Source organism: Sminthopsis crassicaudata, chromosome 4 (assembly GCF_048593235.1).
Source record: "Sminthopsis crassicaudata isolate SCR6 chromosome 4, ASM4859323v1, whole genome shotgun sequence".
Taxonomy (NCBI): Eukaryota; Metazoa; Chordata; class Mammalia; order Dasyuromorphia; family Dasyuridae; genus Sminthopsis; species Sminthopsis crassicaudata.
In genome coordinates this window covers 90,371,909-90,395,349 of record NC_133620.1, presented here as the reverse complement: position 1 = coordinate 90,395,349, position 23,441 = coordinate 90,371,909, and the positions used below count along the sequence as shown (strand labels likewise).

The window sequence follows — 23,441 nt, the reverse complement described above, 5'->3', positions numbered from 1 at the left end:
GAAGCAATGGACAATAGATTGGTTTTGGACTATCTCTTGGTTGCTATAGAAGGCATATGTGTGACTGATGTTTACAGACGCTCCTTCTAGGACTTCTGGAAATCTTTTACAATAAATTCCTTCCTCTTCCATAAGTTTGAGAGATAAACTATCCTATGTTTTTCTAATTTATTTACAATCTCATTCTTTATGCGTAGGTCATGAACCCATTTTGATCTTATCTTGGGGTACAGTGTTAAGTGTGAGTCAATGCATAGTTTCAGCAATACTAATTTTCAATTTTCCCAGCAGTTTTTGTCAAACAGTGAATTCTTATCCCAAAATCTGCAGTCTTTGGTTTGTCCAACACTGGATTATTAAAGTTATTGACTGTTTTTTCCTTTGAACCTAACCTATTCCACTGATCAACTAGTCTATTTTTTAGCCAATACCAAATGGCTTTGGTAACTGCTGCTTTATAATATAATTTTAGATCTGGTACAGCTAGGCCACCTTCATTTGATTTTTTTTTTTCATTTGTTCACTTGAAATTCTTGACCTTTTTTTCTGTATCAACTTTGTTGTTATTTTTTCTAGGTCATAAAAATAAGTTTTTTGGGGAGTCTAATTGGTATAGTGCTAAATTAATAGATTAGTTTAGGTAGTATTGTCATCTTTATTATGTTTGCTGCCCTTATCCAAGAGCATTTACTATTTTTTCCAATTGGTTAGATCTGACTTTATTTGTGTGGAAAGTGTTTTATAGTTTTTCTCATATAGTTCCTGATTTTCCCTTGGCAGATAGATTCCTAAATATTATCAGTAGTTACTTTAAATGGAATTTCTTTTTGTTACTCTGTTGGATTTTGTTATTGATATATAAGAATGCTGATGACTTCTGTGGCTATATTTTGTATCCTGCAACTTTGCTAAAGGTGTGAATTATTTCTAATAGCTTTTTAATAGAATATCTGTGGTTCTCTAAATATGCTATTATATCATTAGCAAAAAGTTATAATTTGGTTTCCTCATTATCTACTCTAATTTCTTTAATCTTTTTCTCATTTCTTATTGCCAAAGCTAGCATTTCTAATACAATAATGAATAGTAATGGTGATAGTGGGCAACCTTGTTTCACTCCTGATCTTATTGGGAGTGGTTCCTGTTTATCCCCATTACATTTAATGCTTATTGATGGTTTTAAATAGATGCTACTTATTATTTTAAGGAAAAATCCATTTATTCCTATAGTCTCAAGTGTTTGTAATAGGAATGGATATTGGATTTTATCAAATGCTTTTTCTACATCTATTGAGATGATAATATGGTTTTTATTAATTTGGTTACTGATATAAATTGGCAAGTAATATTGATTATACTAATAGCTTTCCTAATATTAAACCAGCCCTGCAATCCTGGTATAAATCCTATTTGGTCATTGTATATTATCATGAGGATGATTTTCTGTAGTCTTTTTGCTAAAATTTTATTTTAAGATTTTAGTATCAATTTTCATTAGGAAGATTGGTCTATAATTTTTTCTCTGCTTTCAGCCTATCTGGTTTAAATATCAGTACCATGTCTGTGTCATAAAAGGAATTTGGTAGGAGTCCTTCATTCCCTATTTTTTCAAATAGTTTATATAGCATTGGAGTTAAGTGTTCTTTAAATGCATGGTAGAATCCAGATGTAAATCCATCTGGTCCTGGGGATTTTTTCTTAGGGAATTGATTAATGACTTGTTCTATTTTTTTTTTCTTTCTGAAACGGGAATATTTAGGCAATTTACTTCCTCCACTGTTAATCTGGGAAGCCTATATTTTTGAAGGTAGTCATCCATTTCACTTAGGTTATCAATTTTATTGACATAAAGTTGGCCAAAGTAACTCTTTATTATTGCTTTAATTTCCTCTTCATTAGTGGAACATTCTCCCTTTTCATTTTTAAGACTAATAATTTTATTTTCCTTTTTCTAATCAGATTTACTAAAGGTTTACCTATTTGTTGTTTTTTTCATAAAACCAACTCTTAGTTTTATTTATCAATTCAATAGTTTTTATTTTAATTTCAATTTTATTAATTTCTCCTTTTAATTTTAGAATTTCAAGTTTAGTATTTGATTGGGGTTTTTAAATTTGGTCTTTTTCTAGCTTTTTAAGTTGCAAGCCCAATTCATTGATGTTCTCTTTCTCTATTTTATTCAAGTAAGCCTCTAAAGATATAAAATTTCCCCTTAATACCACTTTGGCTGCATCTCACAAATTTTGGTATGATGTCTCATCATTGGCATTTTCTTGGGTGAAATTATTAATTGTGTGTATGACTTGCTGTTTCATCCAATCAATCATTCTTTAGGATGAGAATATTTAGTTTCCAATTACTTTTTGGTATTTTTACCCCTAACCTTTTGTTGAATGTAGTTTTTTTTTTTTTTTTTTTTTTTTTTTTTTTTTTTTTTTTTGGTGTGTGTGTGTGTGTGTGTGTGTGTGTGTGTGTATGGTTGTTTTTTTTTTTTTTTTTTTTTTTTTGGCATCATGATCTGCAAAGAATTCATTTACTATTTCTGCCTTTCCACATTTAATTTTGAGGTCTTTATGTCCTAATATATGGTCAATTTTTGTATAGGTTTCATGAAATGCTGAGGAGAAAGTGTACTTCTTTCTGTCACCATTCAGTTTTCTCCAAAGATCTATTGTATCTAACTTTTCTAATATTATTTTTACCTCTTTAATTTCTTTCTTATTTGTTTTGTGATTTGATTTATCTAATTCTGAGAGTGCAAGGTTGAGTTCTCACACTATTATAGTTTTTCTGTCTATTTCTTCTTGCAACTCTCTAAACTTCTCCTTTAGGAAGTTAGATGCTATATCATTTGGTGCATATATATTTGTTATGTATATTGCTTCATTATCTATGGTACCCTTTAGCAAGATATAGTTTCCTTCCTTATCTCTTTTAATTAGATCAGTTTTTGCTTTTACTTGACCTGAGATAAGGAAGGCTACCCCTGCTTTTTTGACTTCATGCAACGCATAGTAGATTTTGCTCCAGCCCTTTACCTTTACTCTGTATGTGTCACCCTGCTTTAAATGTGTTTCCTATAACAACATATTATAGGGTTCTGGCTTTTGATCCAGTCTGCTATCTGCCTCCATTTTATGGGAAAGTTCATCCCATTCACATTTATGGTGAAAACTAATTCTGATTTCCTGCCATATTATTACCCCCAGATTATGCTTTTCTTTTTTTTACCCTCCCTTACCCCTTTCCCCAGTATTAAACTTACGAGCACCACTTGCCTCACACAACTCTCTGTCTTTAGAATCCCTTCTACCCCCTTTGAATCCCTTTCCCTTTCTTGTACCCTTCCCTTATTTCTCTTTCCTTTTTCCCTTTTCCTCTCCACTTTTTAATGAGGTGAGAGAAGTTTATCTGTAAAACAAATATGTCAATTATTTACTCTTAGAGCCAAATATGATGAGAGTAAGATTCACACAATGTCCCTCCTCCTCTCTAAATTCCCTCAGATTATGATAGGTCTACTTTTTCTCTTGTCAAGAGAACGTGATATCATGCAGAAAAAAAGGGGAAACAGTTGAGGTCAAAAAGCTTTCTAGTGTACTAACAATAAACCCCACCTTAGCAACCAATAGGAGATTCTATGCCCCAGTGTAATGGGGCAGGAGAATGCCAATACATGCTGCTCTCCCACCATGTGCCTTGACATAGTCAGAGAATCTGGTGGCTCTAGGTCTGAGAACAACTATATGCATTGGTGTAACCCTAGGACAAGCAGGCATCCTCCAACTTCCAGGCAACTTTATGCTTCAGTATAGCCTCAGGAAACAAATAAACACCTTCCTTGGCCTCAGCACATGGCAGTCACCATTATTAGCATATTCAGCATCAGGTAAGCTAGTAGCACTAGCCTCTCTTCACACACCATCACCTTAGCCAGCAACAGACACAGTGGTCTCCCAGGGTCCTCAGAGGAGCATCAGTGCAGTACCAGGTTAACAACCAGGGTCTGCAAACATTGTCATGAGAAGCCTGGGAGAATATTTCTGCCATCTACAAAGCAGGGCTCAAATTTGGAGGCAGGGACAGAGAGACAGACAAAGGCAATGAGATGAGATGAGCAAAAAATACAAAAAATTAATCTAATCATAGAAAGTTATTAGAGCAATGAGGAGAAAACTCAGAAGAGGACAACAATGTCAAAATACCTAAAGCAAATCTCCAAAGAAAAGTGGAAAGTGTTCTCAAGCTCAGAAAAAATTCATGGAATAACTCAAAAAGGAGCTTAACAGTGATATGAAACATAGAAAAAACATTATGGAAAGAAATGAGAGTAATGTAAATAAAACTATGAAAGAAAGCCAATGGTTTCAATGAACATTATTTTAAATTTCAGAACTAAGAGGTAAAAGAAAAATCATTACCAAGGGCCAAGATAAAACAATTCAAATATCAGGAATCACAATAAGGATAAAACAAATTTTGTCTATCACAACATTAAAGGATCAGGGATATTAGAACATGATATTCTGAAAGGCCAAAAGAGCTTGGACTAAAGCTAAGAATCACTTACATGAAAAATTAAGCATTAAGGTTAAAAATGGTCATTCAAAAAATAGAAGGATTTCAAGCTTTCATAAGAAGACCACAACTAAATTTGACCTCCAATATCAAGATCCCCCAAAAAGCATAAACAGGTAAAAAGGGTAAAGAAAACATAAGGAATTCAAATAGAGTTAAATTAGTTAGAACTTTACATGGGAAGATGATACTTGCAATTCTTAAAAAAGAAAAAGTATTACTAATAGTGCATCTGTATAATAAACATAAAATGTATGTGTATAAGGTAAATTTGAGGGAAAGACATGAAAAAACTAAGAGATGAGAAAGAGAATTACAATGGGTACAGAAGGAAGAAATTCATACCATTGGTAGAAATGGTATAAATTCTTTCACATGAAGAGGAGTGAAAGACCTGTTATAGGGGAGGTAAGTTGTAAGTTGGAAGACACGTATCATTTGAATCTCACTCATCACTATTGGCTCAAAGAGTAATTATAATATACACAATCATTTGACTATAGAAATCTACCTTACCCTATAGGGAAGTTAGAGAGGAGATGAAGTAAAGAGGTTGTTGAGGATTGACAGAATGGAGTTCTGTCATATTAGGGTAAACAAAAGCAAAACATTGATAAAGAAGGAAAGAATAAAAGAAAAGACATGACAAAAAGGAGCAAGAATAGGATGTAGGGAAATACACAAATAGTAATCCCAACTGTGAATGTGAATAGAATAAACTGTAGCATAAAATGAAAGTGGACAGCAGAGTGAATCAAAAACCAGAATCTTCCAATATACTGTTTACAAGGAATGCACTTGATGCTGAGAGAGACATACACAGAGTTTTGGGGTTGGAGCAGAATTTATTTGGTTCCACTGGAAAAAAAGGGGGAAAAATCAACTTGAGCAATTCTGATCTCAGGTAAAGCAAAAGTAGCTCAATTAAAAGAGATAAGGAAATTATATCTTACTAAAAAGTACCCCAGATAATGAAACAATATCTATACTAAACATGTAAAAGTCAAGTGGCATAGCATTCAGATTTCTAGGGGAGAAGTTAAGTGGGTACACGAAGAAACTAACAGCAAAATTATGCTGTTGGGGAACTTCAACTATCCCCTCATAAAACTTGATCAAGAACAAGGTATAATCTATGTGTCATATCCATGGGAAAGGAATAATTCATGACCACACAAGAGATAGAGTATTACAAAATGAAAAGTAGATAATTTTGATTATATTAAATTAAAAGGCTTTTGTACAAAGAAAACCATTGTAAGCTATATTTTAAGGAAATCAAAGAGGAAATAATATTTACAGTAATAAAGGCATGATTTCTCAAATATATAGAGAACTGAGTCAAATTTATAAGATTACAAGTCATTCACTAACTGATAAATAGTCAAAGGATATGAAGAAAGTTTTCAGATGAAGCATAGTTATGTGTAGACATTTTAAGAATTGTTCTAAATTACGCTTAGAGAAATGCAACTAAAAACTCTGAGATATCACCTCACACCTATCAGATTGACCAATTTGACCAAAAAATGCAAATAATAAATACTGGAGCATATGTCATAAAATTGAGATATTAATTCACTTTGGTGGAATTGTGAATGAATCCAACTATTCTGGAGGACAATCTGTAACTATGCCCAAAGTGCAACCAAAATGTGCATACCCTTTGACCCAACAATACTATTACTTGTCTGTATCCCAAAAATATCATAAAAAAGGAAAAGGACCTGCATATATAAAGGTGTTTCTAATATCCATTTTTGTTATGACAAAATGTTGGAAATTGAAGGGAAGCCTTTTAATTGGGAAATGGTTAAACAAGCTGTGGTATATTATTACAGTGGATTTATACAGGCAGATTTCAAAAAGAATGAGGAAAGCCTTATATGAACTCATGCAAAGAATCAGGAAAACATTTACTTTATATCAGCATGTGAAAATCAGCTCTTTTCAGGGATACAGTGATCTTAGATAAGTACAAACATCTCACAAAAGAAAATGTTCTTTATAACCAGATAAAGAACTGAAAGACTCTGAATTCAGTTTGAAAGGGTTTTTTTTTTCAGTTTATCCTTTTTTATTTTTTTTTTTACTTGTGTTCTGCATTTCCTTTCAAAACTGTGATTAGAACAGATACATGGTTTACATAATAGCAAATGTATAATCTACATCAAAATGCTCATATCTTTGGAAGAGGAGGGGAGGGAGGAAGAAAGAAGAAAAATTCACAACTCAAAAATACAAGGACGCATCTATTGGATATCTCCTATTAATTTTTTTTATTCATTTTTCCAAGTTAACCCCCCTCCCTCTACTCCCTCCCCCCGATGACAGGCAGTCCCATACATTTTACATGTGTTACAATATAACCTAGATACAATACATGTGTGTAAATACCATTTTCTTGTTGCACAATAAGCATTAGATTCCGAAGGTACATGTAACCTGGGCAGACAGATATTAGCGCTAACAATTTACATTCACTTCCCAGTGTTTCTTCTCTGGGTGTAGCTACCTCTGTCCATCATTGATCAACTGGAAGTGAGTTGGCTCTTCTTTATGTTGAAGATTTCCACTACCATCAGAATATATCTTCATACAGTATTGTTGTTGAAGTGTACAGTGATCTTCTGGTTCTGCTCATTTCACTCAGCATCAGTTGATGTAAGTCTCTCCAGGCCTCTCTGTATTCCTCCTGCTGGTCATTTCTTACAGAGCAATAATATTCCATAACCTTCATATACCACAATTTACCCAACCATTCTCCAACTGATGGACATCCATTCATCTTCCAGTTTCTAGCTACAACAAAAAGAGCTGCCACAAACATTTTGGCACATATAGGTCTCTTTCCGCTCTTTAGTATTTCTTTGGGATATAAGCCCAGTAGTAGCACTGCTGGGTGAAAGGGTATGCATAGTTTGATAGCTTTTTGGGCATAGTTCCAAATTGCTCTCCAGAATGGCTGGATTCTTTCACAACTCCACCAGCAATGTATTAGTGTCCCAGTTTTCCCACATCCCCTCCAACATTCATCATTATTTGTTCCTGTCATCTTAGCCAATCTGACAGGTGTGTAGTGGTATCTCAGAGTGGTCTTAATTTGCATTTCTCTGATCAGTAGTGATTTGGAACACTCTTTCATGTGAGTGGATATAGTTTCAATTTCTTCATCTGAGAATTGTCTGTTCATATCCTTTGACCATTTATCAATTGGAGAATGGTTCGGTTTCTTATAAATTAGGGTCAGTTCTCTATATATTTTGGAAATGAGACCTTTGTCAGAACCTTTGCTTTTAAAAATATTTTCCCAATTTGTTACTTCCCTTCTAATCTTGTTTGCATTAGTATTATTTGTACAGAAACCTTTTAGTTTGATGTAATCAAAATCTTCTATTTTGTGATCAATAATGATCTCTAGTTCTCCTCTGGTCATAAATTCGTTCCTCCTCCACAGGTCTGAGAGGTAGACTATCCTCTGTTCCTCTAATCTGTTTATGATTTCATTCTTTATGCCTAAATCATGGACCCATTTTGATCTTATCTTGGTATATGGTGTTAAGTATGGATCCATATCTAATTTCTGCCATATTAATTTCCAGTTTTCCCAACAGTTTTTTTTCCAAATAATGAATTTTTATCCCTAATGTTGGTATCTTTGGGTTTGTCAAAGATTAAATTGCTATAGATGTACCCTTTTTTGTCCTTTGTATCTAATCTGTTCCACTGATCTACCGGTCTATTTCTTAGCCAATACCAAATGGTTTTGGTGACTGCTGCTATATAATATAGCTTTAGATCAGGTACACTTAGTCCACCTTCCTCTGAGTTTTTTTTTTTTTTTTCATTAGTTCCCTTGCAATTCTCGACCTTTTATTCTTCCATATGAATTTTGTTGTTATTTTTTCTAGGTCATTAAAATAGTTTCTTGGGAGTCTGATTGGTATACCACTAAATAAATAGATTAGTTTGGGGAGTATTGTCATCTTTATTATATTCACTCGGCCTATCCAAGAGCACTGAATGTCTTTCCAATTATTTAAATCTGACTTTATTTTTGTGTCAAGTGTTTTGTAATTTTTCTCATATAATTACTGACTTTTCTTTGGTAGATGGATTCCCAAATACTTTATACTCTCAACATTTGTTTGGAATGGAATTTCTCTTTGTATCTCTTGCTGTTGCATTTTGTTAGTGATATATAAAAATGCTGAGGATTTATGTGGATTTATTTTGTATCCTGCCACTTTGCTGAAATTTTGAATTATTTCTAGTAGCTTTTTAGCAGAGTCTTTGGGGTTCTCTAAGTATACCATCATGTCATCTGCAAAAAGTGACAATTTGATTTCTTCATTTCCTACTCTAATTCCTTGGATCTCTTTCTCGGCTCTTATTGCCAAGGCTAGAGTTTCTAGTACTATATTGAATAGTAATGGTGATAGTGGGCAACCTTGTTTCACTCCTGATCTTACTGGGAAAGGTTGTAGTTTATTTCTATTGCATATTATGCTTACTGACGGTCTTAAATATATGCTCCTGATTATTCTAAGGAATAGTCCATTTATTCCTATACTCTCAAGAGTTTTTAGTAGGAATGGATGTTGGATTTTGTCAAATGCTTTTTCTGCATCTATTGAGAGATCATCACAAATTCTTGCTGTTATTGTGTACAATATTCCTTGTACCTGATTCCTGGTTCTGCTTATTTTGCTCAGAATCAGTTCATGGACATTTTTCTGGGCCTTTCTGTAATCAGTTTGTTCATTATTCTTTTTATAGAATAATAATATTCCATTTCTTTCATTTATTGCAACTTATTTAGCCATTCCACAATTGATGGACATCTACTAATTTTCCAATTCTTTGCTAACACAAAAAGAGCTGCTACAAATATTTTTGTACATGTGAGTCCTTTTCCTTCCTTTAAGATTTCCTTAAAATATATGCCAACTTAAATCACAATTACTATCCAGAATGACTGGATCATTTCACAACTTCATCAACAATGCATTAGTGTCCTAATTTTCCTACATCCCCTCCAACATTTATTGTTGTGTTTTTTGTTTGTTTGTTTGTTTGTTTTTGTTTTGTTTTGTTTTGGTTTGGTTTGGTTTGGTTTTTTTCCTGTCATCTTAGCCAATATTATAGTTGTGAGGTGGCACCTCAGAGTTGAACCATGCATTTTTTATATGCCTATTATCATCCAGGCACAATGGTAAACACTTTACAAATATTATCTGATTTTATCCTCACAAGAATTCTGGGAGATAAGTGCCACTTTGATCCCCATTTTACAGTTGAGAAAATTGAGGCAGAGAAAAGTTTTGTCACTTGTTCAGGATTAAATAGCTAGTAAGTGATTGAGTCCAGATTTGAAATCAAGTTTTTCTGACTAGAGATGCTCTACCCACTGTGCCATTAACTTGTAAAAGGCAGAATCTTTTGTATTTTCAAAATTATGTAAAAAAGATATATTTTATTAATTTGAAGTAACTTTAATAGTCAAATTCTTCTTATGTCTAAAGAAACTTCTCTCCCTTACAAGATTCCTTATGAATGTTCATATGATATCTACTTAAAAACATTCAAGGAGAAGAAATCTACCTTGTGGATCAGCCCATTCAATTTCTGGATAATTAAAATTATTAGCAGGGTTTTTGTGATGATAAACTTAAATTTGCATCTTTGCAGATTTTACTTATTGCTTCTGAAAGGAAAGTAAAAGTCTTAATGAAGTTATTTTTGCACTCACATAGTTTTTTATCTGATGATTTCCTTGAATAATGCCCAAATTAATTATGGTTCATATCATAACACAGATGCAAAGACTAAGTCGCATACATCTTTAACACATGTGAATCTACTATTTTTAGATATTTTAACTAGTGAGGAATCTCATGTCCTTTTTATTATTAAGCCATATGTAAAACTACAAAACTCAAGACAAAGTGAGTTTAGAGGACTTTGTCCCTTAAGGCAATAGGTCATTTTCATTGAGTAAAATAATTCTTTAGTAAATAAGTCTTTCAATTATTTATTTGATCTGCATACAGACTATCAATTTGTTTATGTACATTATATTATGTATATGTATGCATATACATGGATGTATATATGTATTATATGTATATTATAAAGTTTCTTTACATATATTGGTTGATGATCAAGACCAAATTAATTATTTCATAATGGAAAGAAATCTCAATATTTATTTAAGGGAATAGTTTTATTGAGTTTTTAAAAATATATTTATCTGTCATTAGATTCTTTTCCTCCACACACTTCTAATATTAGGGATATGTATGTTAATAAATAGCTCTGGTGAACCAAAAAATATTTTTCTGCTCTAAAATGATTACAGTCAAAGGGTATATATCATATTGTCTCTTTCAACAAATAAATGTTTTACATTTAAAAAGGGCAATATTGCACACATTAATTGAAGGAATTTTAGGACATAAACACAATATTGCAAAAGAAATTGCGAAGTTTGGCAAAAAGTACTTTCTTGCAAGACTGCCACATATAAAATGTGTTATTTCAGTAAGGCTGTTTTTAGGGGTTATTAGCTTGCATACATCATATGTCTAGAATACCCTAGAACTAGTATTATCATTTTCCATTGTTCTAATGTCAAGGGAAATCCATGAGCCCCTAAGAGAAAACTGAACAGTCAATGGCAATATTCCTGGCAGAGCCCTATTGGTAAAGGACACATTTTCTCACCCTCTATGCATACTTATTTTTTACCACAGATTAATTTCATTGTTAGTTAAAGCCAGAAGGCAACTTATAAGTCATCTAGTTCAACACACACACACAATGACAGCTTACAGGCAGGCTGAAGCCCACCTGTACTCTTTTAATATTCTAAACAATTTGGAATAACACCTCGTATTGAATTCTGGAGATGTAGAACCAACCAAAGAGAAGATAAACATTTCCTGATTAAGACACCTTGGAAGGTCACCAGGAGAGATCTCTGACATTTGGATGTGGGATAACTTGAAGTACAGATGGTAGTATTAGTGGGCATTAGAGGAGGCTGCTCAATATGTAACAGTGGTGCTCTCAGCCCTGAGAAGGTAAGATGGTTGAATGCTTGATAAGAAAGCCTCTTTGTTCATACTGGCTGCATAAACTAGGGGTGATTGGCACCCTTATTGCCCATGTACAGTTTTGGTTTGCGGTTCTTGTATGGAGAGGAACACATGTTCAGTCAGAAATAAAGAGGCAGGGATCCTAGTCACAGGTCTAAGCCATAGAGAGAATTATCGCTTATGACTACAGGGGAACAAAAGCCCTTTCTATGTAAAACAAGACACAGAGTAGAAGAGTGATCACACCTCTCCCTGGATCATAGCAACTTGAAAGCTCTGAAAAGTTGCAGACCGAAAAAGCCAATTGAAAACAGTTGCACAAAGGAAATCTGAAGATTTGAATAGTGTTTCCTCATACTCAAATGATCACAACCCAACTTTAAATTACAGTTTTAATTTAATAAAATGTGTGTTAGCAAAATGAGCAAACAACAACAAAAATAACCATAAAATGCCTCTGTGATATATGTGGGATATACTTGGTTTTTCTGTATGAAACATGTTCATAAACTTAGACATTTAAGTTTCAGTCTTTACAAAGTTTGTGGTGAAGATAAAATGAGGCAATACATCATTGTGCTAGTTTATAAAATAGGAATTGTAATGACTGAAATGTTTGGGAGGCACAGAATGATTTCTAATTAAAAATGTATATCTTCTCCAATACCTAGAATAGTAAGTCACACATATTAAGCACCTTAACAAAAGTTTGCTGAATTAAATATTGACAATTGTGCTACGCCTGTCTCAGTGCATGATTAAATGGAAACTCTTCTAGTCATCAAGCTTATGTATTCAGATTATATAAAACTTGTTTTTCTCCTCATTGTTGTTTTTATTAATTTTAAATGGGTAGAATGAGCTTTTAAAGGATAGCATAATGTCTTCTACATTCTTCATTATAAAGAAGGTCTTAAATAAGAGCACAATCTTCTTTCATTAGGCATGCTTCCAGATTCACTTTATTCCTGAATAAAATGGTGACATCTTGGGTTATTTTCCCTCTTGTAAATAACTGTAAAATATTCCTTTGATAGACAATTCTGATGATTAGATGTGAATGCCATCAAGTTGCAGATGCAATAAAGTGCATAAAGTACCCATTGCCTTGCTTTTCCCAGTGTCCAGAAAGTTTAAATAATCTAATATGTATAATATATTTTGTCATTATAAGTCACTTTCATAACTGACTGTATAAATTGTTAGATGGTTCCTGATCTTTCCTCAAGTTTGAATGCATCTTTGTGACACTTTTCAACCTATATATTAATCTATCTCATGTGAGAGTTTAATATATATGTATGAGTGAAATCACAGACTATAAACATGCATTAAAATTAAAAACTACAACTCTAGCATTTATATTAATATTCTCATCTGTGTATGATAGCAACCATGCCAATATTACTTATAACTTGAATCAATTGATCGTTTTCCTGATTCCAAGAAGAGATAACAGGATGTTTTAAACTTTAGAACAAAAACCTTAGGCTGCTCGTTATAATTAATAAGGATATAGATAATGGCACAAATGACACACTCATCAAATTTGCCTAGAATAAAATAAATTTTGGAGGGCGCTAAAGTTTTAGAAGAAATAGGAACCAAAACCATTTTGAAAGAGTGGAATGATGGAATAATGCTAACAAAAAAATAATTTAATGGTGATAAATATAAGGTCTTATATTTGAGGTTGTTTTTTTTTTTTTTAAAGAAATCTACATCAGTATAGAATGAGGAAAGAAAGGATTAGATAATAGATAGTCCCTGTGAAAAAAGACATCAGCCTGGGTCATAAGTGTGATATTGCAGTCAAAACAATTGAAAAAACATGACATTCTAGGTGCCAAGAAACAGTGCTCAGAATTAGAGAACTGTTTTTCAAGCTGTATTTTGCTCTTTTTCAGTCCACTGTAATATAGTCAATGTCTTCAAAAGGTCATTGGGAAGATTAGAGTGTCCTATTATGAATAAAATCATTGAATGAAATAGAAGAGGGAAAAAAGGACACAATAAAGATATGACAGTACCTTCAAATATTTGAAGGTTTGTATTGTGAAAGAGATTTTGCCAGGTTTACTACTGAAAATAAAATTCCACTTTCCATAATCTTATGTTTAATACAATTATAAACAAGGCATCTGTGTAGCTTTGGTAACTATGGATGATTGGAATTTGTGATTCCTATGTTATTGTATTCACTGGAGATTTTGAGCTTTCTCTATACTATATGGGAATTGACACAAAATACATAAACACATCATCTACATGCCAATAGAGAACAGAATCATCTGCCATTAAATATTTATTTCTCATGTACCTTACATATTGTCATGTGAGGATCTATTTAATTTTTCCTACCCTACATCCTAGTCTAAAATTTAAAATATTGATACAAGGTATGATGGAGATAGGATAATCAATGGCAGCTGATATGAATCAATTATTTGTATGTCAGTTCATTGAAATAGGATCTTGATAGTGCTGTTTACATTGACTTCTATTAAAGGTTCTTCAATAGAGATGAGGTAAATAGCAAGAGGCTGAGAAAAAATACTAGTCTTTTCGCATTTAATCTTATCTTTTCTCTTCACTTTTGTTTTACCAAACCTCTTTTATTTATTAATTAGTTTCTAATTGCTAACTAATTAGTTTCTAAATGTTGTTCTTTTTTTCTCATGCTTTTTTTTATTACATATACTTTTATTATATCATGATCTGGAGAAGTATATATATATATATATATATATATATATATATATATATATATATATATATATAATATTATGCCTTTCTTCATTTGATTATAAGGTTTTATGCCCTAAAACATGGTAAATTTTAGTGTAGGTGTTATGTAATGCTGAGGAAAAGGTATATACTTTTCTATCCCATTCAATTTTCTCTAAAAGTTTATCATACCTAACTTTGTAAAATTATATTCCTCTCCTTAAATTCTTTCTTGCTCATTTTGTAGTTAGGTTTATTTAGTTATGAGAGATGAGGTTCCTCACAAGTAGAATTTTATCTATTTCTTTTTATTTTCCTTTTTATATGCTGGTGAATTTTTTTCTTTTTCTAATAAAATTAACCAAATATTTATCAATTTAGTTGTTTTTTTTCCATAAAATCATCTCATAGTTTTCTTAATTAGCTCAATAGCTTTCTCTTAATCTCTCATTTAAGTTTCAAAATTTTTTAATTTGATATTTAATTGGGAGTTTTTAATTTGCTATTTTTCTAGCTTTTTTAGTTGTATGCAAAATTCATTGATTTCTTTTTTCTCAATTTTATTTATTTTGCTATTTAGAGACATAAAAATTTCCCTTGTATACTGTTTTGGCTACATCCCTTTAGGTTATGGTAAGTTGGCTCATTTTTGTCATTTTAATGGATGAAACATGGATTGTTTTGTGATTTTTTGTTTGACCCACTCATTCTTTAGAATTACATTATATAATTTCTAATTTGTTTTTAGTCTATCTTTCATTATTGAAAAATCCCTATTTTACTTAATAACCATCTTTCCCCTGAAATTTAGTGCTTAGTTTTGCAGGATAGTGGATTCCCAGTTGTAGTCTCAGCTTCTTTGCCTTCTGGAACATCATATTCCAGGGCCTCATATCCTTTAATATGGAAGCTGTTAGGTGCCTCAATCTTTCTGGCTACTTGAAATATTTTCTCTTTGATATGATAATTCTGGAGTTTAGTTACTACATTTCTTGGAGGTTTTATTTTGGGATATCTTTCAGCAGTTGATTGAGGGATTCTTTCAATGACTGTTTTATCCTGTGGTTTTAGGATATCAGGGCAGTTTTCCTTGATGATTTCTTAAAAGATGTTGTCCAGGCTCTATTTTTCATCATGGTTTTCAAGTTGTTCAATAATTCTTGGATTGTCTTTCCGTAATCTATTTTCCTGGTCAGTTGATTTTCCCATGAAGTATTTTATATATTTTTCTCTATATTTTAAAATTTTGAATCTTGATGTCTTATTGAGTTATTTGCTTTTCATTGTTCAATCATGATTTTTATTGAATTATATTTTACTTCTATCTGTATTTGGTGAATTATAATTTTAAAATTGTTTTGTTGACTAGGTTTTATTTTTTCAATTCTATTTTTAAGAAGTTGTTTTCTTCAGCATATATTTAATATATAGATATAGATATTTAGACAAATTTATTTTTAAGGAATTGTTTTCTTCAATTTCTGTGCTTAGTTTTCTCAGCTGTTTTCTTTTTTCATTTTTCATTTTTATTTTATTAAAACTGTTTATTTACAAAATATATGCATAGGTAATTTTCCAACACTGACCCTTGCAAAATCTTCTGTGCCAAAATTTCCCCTCCTTCCCCTCTCACCCCATCTTTTAGATGGCAGTTAGTCTAATACATGTTAAATATGTTAAAATATATTTGTTAACTCTAAAATATATATATATATGTATACATATATACATATATATATGTATACATATACATATATACATATATATATATATATATATATATATATATATATATATATATACAGTTATCTTAGTGCACAAGAAAAATTGGATCTAGAAGGAAAAAAAAAAAGAAACCTGAGGAAAAAAAAAACAAAATGCAAACAAACAACAACAAAAAAGAGTGAAAATGCTATTGTGGTACACACTCACTTCCCACCATCCTCTCTTTGGGTGTAGATGGCTCTCTTCATCACTGAACAATTGTATTGGTTTGAATTATCTCATTATTGAGGATAGCCACGTACATCAGACTTGATCATTGTATAGTCTTGTTGTTGCCGTGTGTAATGATCTTCTTGTTCCACTCATTTCACTTAGCATCAGTTCATGTAAATCTCTCGAGCCCTTTCAGAAATCATCCTGCTGATTGTTTCTTATGGAACAATAATATTTCATAACATTCATACACCATAATTTATTCAGCCATTTGGCAATTAATGGGCATTGATTCAGTTTCCATTTTCTTGCCACTACATAAAGGGTTGCCACAAACATTTTTGCACATGAAAATTGTCTGTTCATATCCTTTGACCATTTATCAATTGGATAATGGCTTGAATACAAATACATTCTTGTATTTTATGCTATGGTCCAGAAGTACAGTTTTCTTTTCCAAATCTCATCTTTTTAGTTAATGTTCACTTTAAAAATTACTGTTTTCCTTCTGAATCTACTAACACCCCTGGGACTACAATATGAAATATTTTGTTTTGAGTTGTCAACAGTGAACAAAAAAAAAATCTATAAGCTTTGAAGGTTGTATGTAAAGGTTGTGAAGAAGTGTTATATTATACTTTGAAAAACAATCAACATTTTCTTCCTCAAAGCATTTAGCTCTTAAAGCCTCAGAAGGAATCCTATATCTGTTTTTTTGTTTGTTTGTTTTTAGATCTTAGTGCTTAACTATTTCCCTTTCCTTTTTATTTTTTCCTCTTGTACCTTTTATTTTACAAGAATGTTTTCCTTCTTCCAATTCAGATTATTCTTCATTCCATTATTTTTTTTAAATATTGAAACTGTATTTCTCTTTCTTTTAGAGCAATTTTACTATTCCTAGCAGCCTGGACCATAAAAATGTGATTCATGTGTTCTTTCACTGGAAGGCGAGAACTTTCAGAATGGAGAAAAAAATAATACTTCAAACAGATAACAATAACTGGTTTTAGGATTGATATAATCATGATACATTCAATTTGTCAATAAAAATTATTACTGATTTCTATAATAATGAAAATTGTTTTTCTTTGTTATTCTTCTAGTAAATGTTTACATTTCACCCTTAATTACCAAATTAAGTAAATCCTTTACAGGTAATTGTCATTTCATAATTATCTGAAAGCCACATTCTTAGTTTTTTTTTTTCCTATTTTATAAAACTCTATATACTTGTTCAACTTTCCTCAGTTCTACTCCAATAATCCCCTATTTTTAAAAACTTTTCTTTAACCCCTAATAAACTCTTGACAATTTATATTAGTCTATGATACATTCTTTTAGAGTTTTCTTAATTACTTATACAATGCATAGGTGTAAAGATTAAAAAAAAAAACTGAGTTCCTATTAATGTGTTTATCAGAACTAAAATTACTTTAATAAGAGTTCCACTCATCAAAACGAAGTTAAATTTTTGTTGACAATTTAACAATACAATCATCAACTCTTCTCTGAACATGCCTCCAATTTAATTCCTAAACGTCTAGATCTATCTGATAGCCAGTACTCAAAATGAGTTTCCTTCTCTGGCTAGCTGTAGGTTGGGTATCTCTTTCAAAGATGAAGTTATTTTTTTAAAGAGTTGATGTTCTAGCTCTTTTCTTGCATCATTCAATAAGTATATCTTCAGAAGCACATTTATATTAAGTTAATATTATCTATCTCCAATCTTTCCTAACAACTATATAAAAAGGGACCAAGCAAATAAAATGAATTTATGGTATGCCTTCATCCCTATCTTTAAGGTCTTCTACCCTCTTTAAAGAATTCCCTTTGTAAATATTCTTTACCTGCTAGGGCCTAAAGTTACTCCTTAGCTGTTATAACTTCTTAAATGTAGGTCATGTAGATATTTCCTCTCTGGGAAATACTTTCACATATTTTATTACTTTCTTTCTCTTTAATCTCCCTCTTTCCCAAACAACTTGCTTGTTTTATGTCCCATTTCCTAATAGTTTCCCTTTAACCTAGAATATCTAATAAAAAGGAAACAAAGTTGTCAATTAATATTATAGGTCAAAGATTCAGATGAGAAGGGACAGAAAGTTGGAGATAAAGTAAAAGAAGAGAGGGATTAGATAAAGGAATGAGATGGGAACAGGAGAAGAAGAAAAAAGACCAGGGAATAAAAGAAAAGACTTGAGGGACAAAGAGGTAAAGCAGAAAAAAGGGGAAAGAAAGAAAGAGACTGAGCTATAGGGAGGCAAGCAGAAGAAGAAAGGAAGTAAAATCAGGGAAAGGAAGAAGAAAGATCTAAAAGGAAGGTCATAGATAAAGAGAACAGCAGTAGAAGGAAGAGCTAATTGAAGAAAGAAGACACGATTAAGGTTGAGCTAAAGAAACTAAGAAGTAGAAGAGAAAAGTAGCAGAAAAGAGAGAAGAAAAGAAAGATGAGGAAAGTGTAGGTATTTTTTATATATTAATGACATTTTTGTTTGTTACTTTGATGTACAAATTTATCATTTAATAAATATTGTTTCTACTATGTGCCAGATACTAAGATGGACACTGGGCGATATTAAAAAACAAACAAACAAACAAAAAATAAATTAGCACAAAATCTTATCTTTAAAATCAAAGAGATTAGATTCACCTGAAACTTTTTTTGTCTTTTTTTTCTCATTTAAAAAAAAAATAATGAAGCAATCATCAGTGTTTTTAAAGATAGCAACCAAATAATTGTTCCTTTCCTCCTAGGCCTAAGTGAAAGCATGTTCTTACTTTGAGAGAGGTATTTACAGTCCTATTACAGTTTAAGTAGCAGTTCTCCAGGAGGTCAACCAGGAACCAATTATTATATTTCTTTTTGAAGTACACATAAGACAGTCTAATTTTCTTAAAGCTTATTTCCTCACTGAAACATACATTTACCATCTCTCTTGATATATTGCTTTTTTTTTTTAATAATGCAAGTTTGACATTTTTTTTCTAATAGTTATATCTTTTGTGGAATATCATTTTCATGACTAATATATGCTTTTGTTTAGATATCTTGAATAATAAGTAATAGTCAAAATTGTGTTGAAATCAAGGTTTACCTGCAAAATCTCATTTTAATTCATTTTATAGTTATGTGTTAAAGGAGTATCCTCAAAAGTCATTGACTAATCTAGTGTGATTCTGGCAAGCAGTCTCTTTTAAGCTGCTCTAGGTCCTAGACTACAAATAAAGGGAATGAGAAGATTTATCATTTTCTTTCCATGAAATAAGTCCCTTAATTTAATCCAGTTGCAATATTTTTTAAAATATGTTCTCTAATAATCACTGTAGTCAAGATTGATTTGCAATAGTATAGTTCTTGGTATGGCCAGCCACACATACTGTAAGATCATGAAATGCTGCATAATTGCAATTCAATAAATAAAATTCAACCTTAATTAGATTATGAAGAAGTATTTCTTTACAGTATCTAGTCTGTGTGCTCCTTTTTCATTACTATACCTTAATTCATTTTCACATTTTCATTATTTCCAGAGAAAGATTTGTCACTGATACAAATGATAAGGTGCTCTTAGATTTGAAATTATTTAAGAGTAGAGGGCATACCTTTTACTATCTTTGTAAACTTTTCTCGTTAAGCAATATGATGAGATTAAACTTCAATTTGCCTATGATATTGCCTTGTGCCTAGTAAGGAGTCAAAAAAAATCTGAAGAAAAGTGGGGAAAAAGGAAAGACACAGAAAAAGAGAGGAAAGGAAGAAAAGTGAAAATGGGATAGATAAAGAAAAGAAAGAGGAAAATATAGTAATAAATAGATTCATAGAATGAGAGATTAGAAGTAAAAAGGACAATGGAGGCCATAGAATTTTAATAACAGCCATAGTTATTATAATTACTAGTAGTAATAGCATTTATATATGATTTTCAGTTTGCCAATATATGTCATTTCATTTGATTTAGTCTAATGCTTTTATTTTGTACATGGTTATTGTGTCAACTATACAATGCCACAATTAATTTTTAAAAATTTAATTGCCTTTGTTTTTTTTATTACATTTTAAATTTCAAACTATCTCCCTCCTTCATAGATCCTTTGTAGTTGATTTGAATATTTTTAATACTGATAATTTTTCAAATAATATTGCTTTTACTGTGCCAAATATTCTCTTGGTTCTGCTCATTTTACTTTTATTATTTCATGCAAATCTTTTTAAAATTATCCTACTCATAATTTTAAAAAGTCCAGCAGTATTTCATCTTTTTCATATACCACAACTTATTTAGCCATTACCTAATTAATGGGTATCCTTTCCATTTCCAATTTTCCCTCCGCAAAGAGAATTGCAATAAATATTTTAGAAAATATAGATTCTTTTTGTTTTTTCTTCATCATCTTTGGAAACAGATTAATTGTAATATTATTGGATCAGATGAGGTACATCATTTTATAACTCTTTGGCATAATTCCAAATTGTTCTCTCAAATGGTTGGATCAATTAACAATTCCAGCAACAGTGTATTTCTCCCAATTTTTTCATGTCCCTTCAAAGATTTATTTCCCCCTTCTATCATTTTAACCAATCTCATATATAAAAGGTGATATATTAATGTTGTTTAATGTACACTTCTATAATCAACATGATTTAGAGAATTTTATATATTTTTAATTTAGCTTTGAATTCGGCATGGAAATATTTCCTATTAATATCCTTTAACCAGTTATCAATTGAGATGTAAGATTTTTATCTGAAAAAATATAAAATTTTCTAATTTTGTGCTTTTCTTTTGTTGGCTACATTGGTTTTATTTGTATAAAACCTTTTAAATTTAATGTTATCAAAATTACACATTTTACATCTCACAATGCTATCTTTTGTTTATTCATAAATTCTTCTATTCATATGATTGATAAGTAATACATTCCACGATTTTCTAATTTATGTATATCTCCCCTTATAGCTAGGCCATATATACATTTGACCTTACCTTGGTAAGATGCTTAAGATATTGGTAAATAATTAGTTTTTTGAAATTCTTTCCATTTGTCCCAACAATTTTTAAATTAAGTAGTGACTTTTTGTTACAGAAGCTTAAATCTTCATATTTGTCAGAAACAAATTGTAATCATTTTCTATCATGTATTATATGCCTACACTATATTCCATGGACTCTCTTTTCTATTTCTTAGCCAGTAAAATATAATTTTGCTAATTTCCAATTTATAGTAGAGTTTAAAATCATGCTGCTAGAACTCCTTCTTTTAGAATTTTTTCATTAATTCCTTTGATAATCTAACTATTGTTCTAACAAATGAATTTTATTATTTTTAGCACAATAATAATTTTTTGATAATTTAATTGGGATGACATTGAACAGGTAAATAATTTTATGTAAACTTATTTTTGTTATGTTGTCTCTGCCTATGCCTTCTCAAATTATTCAAATCTAGTTTTATTTGTATAAAACTATTTTAAATTATGTTCAAGCAATTCCTGAGTTCATATTGGCAGATATATTCCAGATATTTTTCTTTCTGTGGTGATTTTAAATGGGCATCTCTTACTATCACTTCTTGCAGTTTTGTTGGGGACATATAGAAATGTTGATTTATGTGGGTTTATTTTACATCCCATGACTTTGCTAACATTATTAATGTTTAAACAGTTTTTTAAATTGAATTTCTATTATTTTCTAAGTATATCACCATAAATTTTGCAACAAGGGATAGTTCTTTCAATTATTTTCTTCTCATTGTTTTTGCTAGTATTTCTAATACAATATAAAATAATAATGAGCATCCTTGTTTTATTCTTGTTCTTATTCAGAAGCTAGATGGAAGCATTACATATTTGCTGATGGTTTGAGGTAGAAGTTTTTTTTTTCCTCAGGAAAAATCTGTTTATGATTTCAAGTAATTTTTATAATAGGAATAAATGTAATTTGTCCAAAGATTTTTTCTTCATTTATTGATATAATTGAATGATGTTTGTTATTGAAAAAAATAAATTCTACTAAGTTTTCCTTATACTGAATCATCTTTCCAATCATGTATAAATTCTATTTGGACACAATGTACATATTTTTGTTATATTTTGTAATTTCCTATCTAGTATTTTATTTAGGATTTTTGCATATATATACATATATATACATATATATATATATATATATATATATATATATATATATATATATATATATATATATATTCATTAATAAAATTAGTCAAATTTTTTCTTTCTTTGTTTTTGCTATTCCTACTTTAGGAATCAGCATCATATTTGTTTCATAAATTTAGTTGCATAGGATTCTATCATTGTCTGTTGCTTCAAATAATTGATTTAATATTGAATTAATTGATCTTTAAATTTTCATTTGTAAATACTGATGCTTTTTTTCTTAAGAAGCTCATTTGTGACTTATTTTATTTTATTTTTTAAAATAAGTGGATTTAGATATTCTATTCCTTCTTCTGTTAAATCAAGGCAGTTCATATTTTTGTAAGTTCTAATGAAAATAAAGTTCTAGTATTACAAACTCTCCGCTCTCTCCTAGCCTCCATTGTAATATTTCTGTTATTCGTGACTCATTTCTGTGAGATCATTGTTCTATTTTACCTTTCCCTTTTCCAATTTAATTTTTTTTTAGAATCACTCCATCATGATCAATTCAATCCAACCCATTTACCTTTGGATGGTCTTTTAAACTAACTTAGTAATGATAACATTCTTAAGAGTTACAGATATTTTCTCATATAAGAAGTAAACAGTAAGTAAAACCTTATTAAATACCTTATAATTGATCATTCATGTTGTCCTTCTTGTTTTTCTCCTAATTCTTGTAGTTCAAAATTTCTTTTTAGTTGTGGTCTTTTCCTGAAGATATCCGAAAACATTTTGATTTAATAAATATCATTTTTTTCTCATGGAATTACCCTTAATTTTCCTGAATATATTATTGTAGTTGCAAACCCAGATTCTTTGCTCTTCAGAACATCATGTTCCATGTCCTTCTGTCTTTTAATGTAGAGCTGTTAAATCTTATGTTGTTTTTATTGTAGCTCTACAATATTTAAATTGTTTCTTTCTAGTTGGCTTAA

The 23,441-nt window shown here is 30.7% G+C and overlaps 1 protein-coding gene across 1 annotated transcript in view; it reads right to left on the bottom strand.

Annotated features, from left to right (window-relative positions):
- LOC141540987 (beta-1,3-galactosyltransferase 1-like) overlaps positions 1-23,175 on the bottom strand; it is a 154,503-nt gene extending 131,328 nt beyond the window's left edge. The window contains exon 1 of the transcript XR_012481618.1: positions 23,134-23,175. The gene's annotated coding sequence lies outside the window, so the exon portion shown is untranslated. The remainder of the gene's footprint in view (positions 1-23,133) is intronic.
- Between the last annotated feature and the right edge of the window lie 266 nt (positions 23,176-23,441).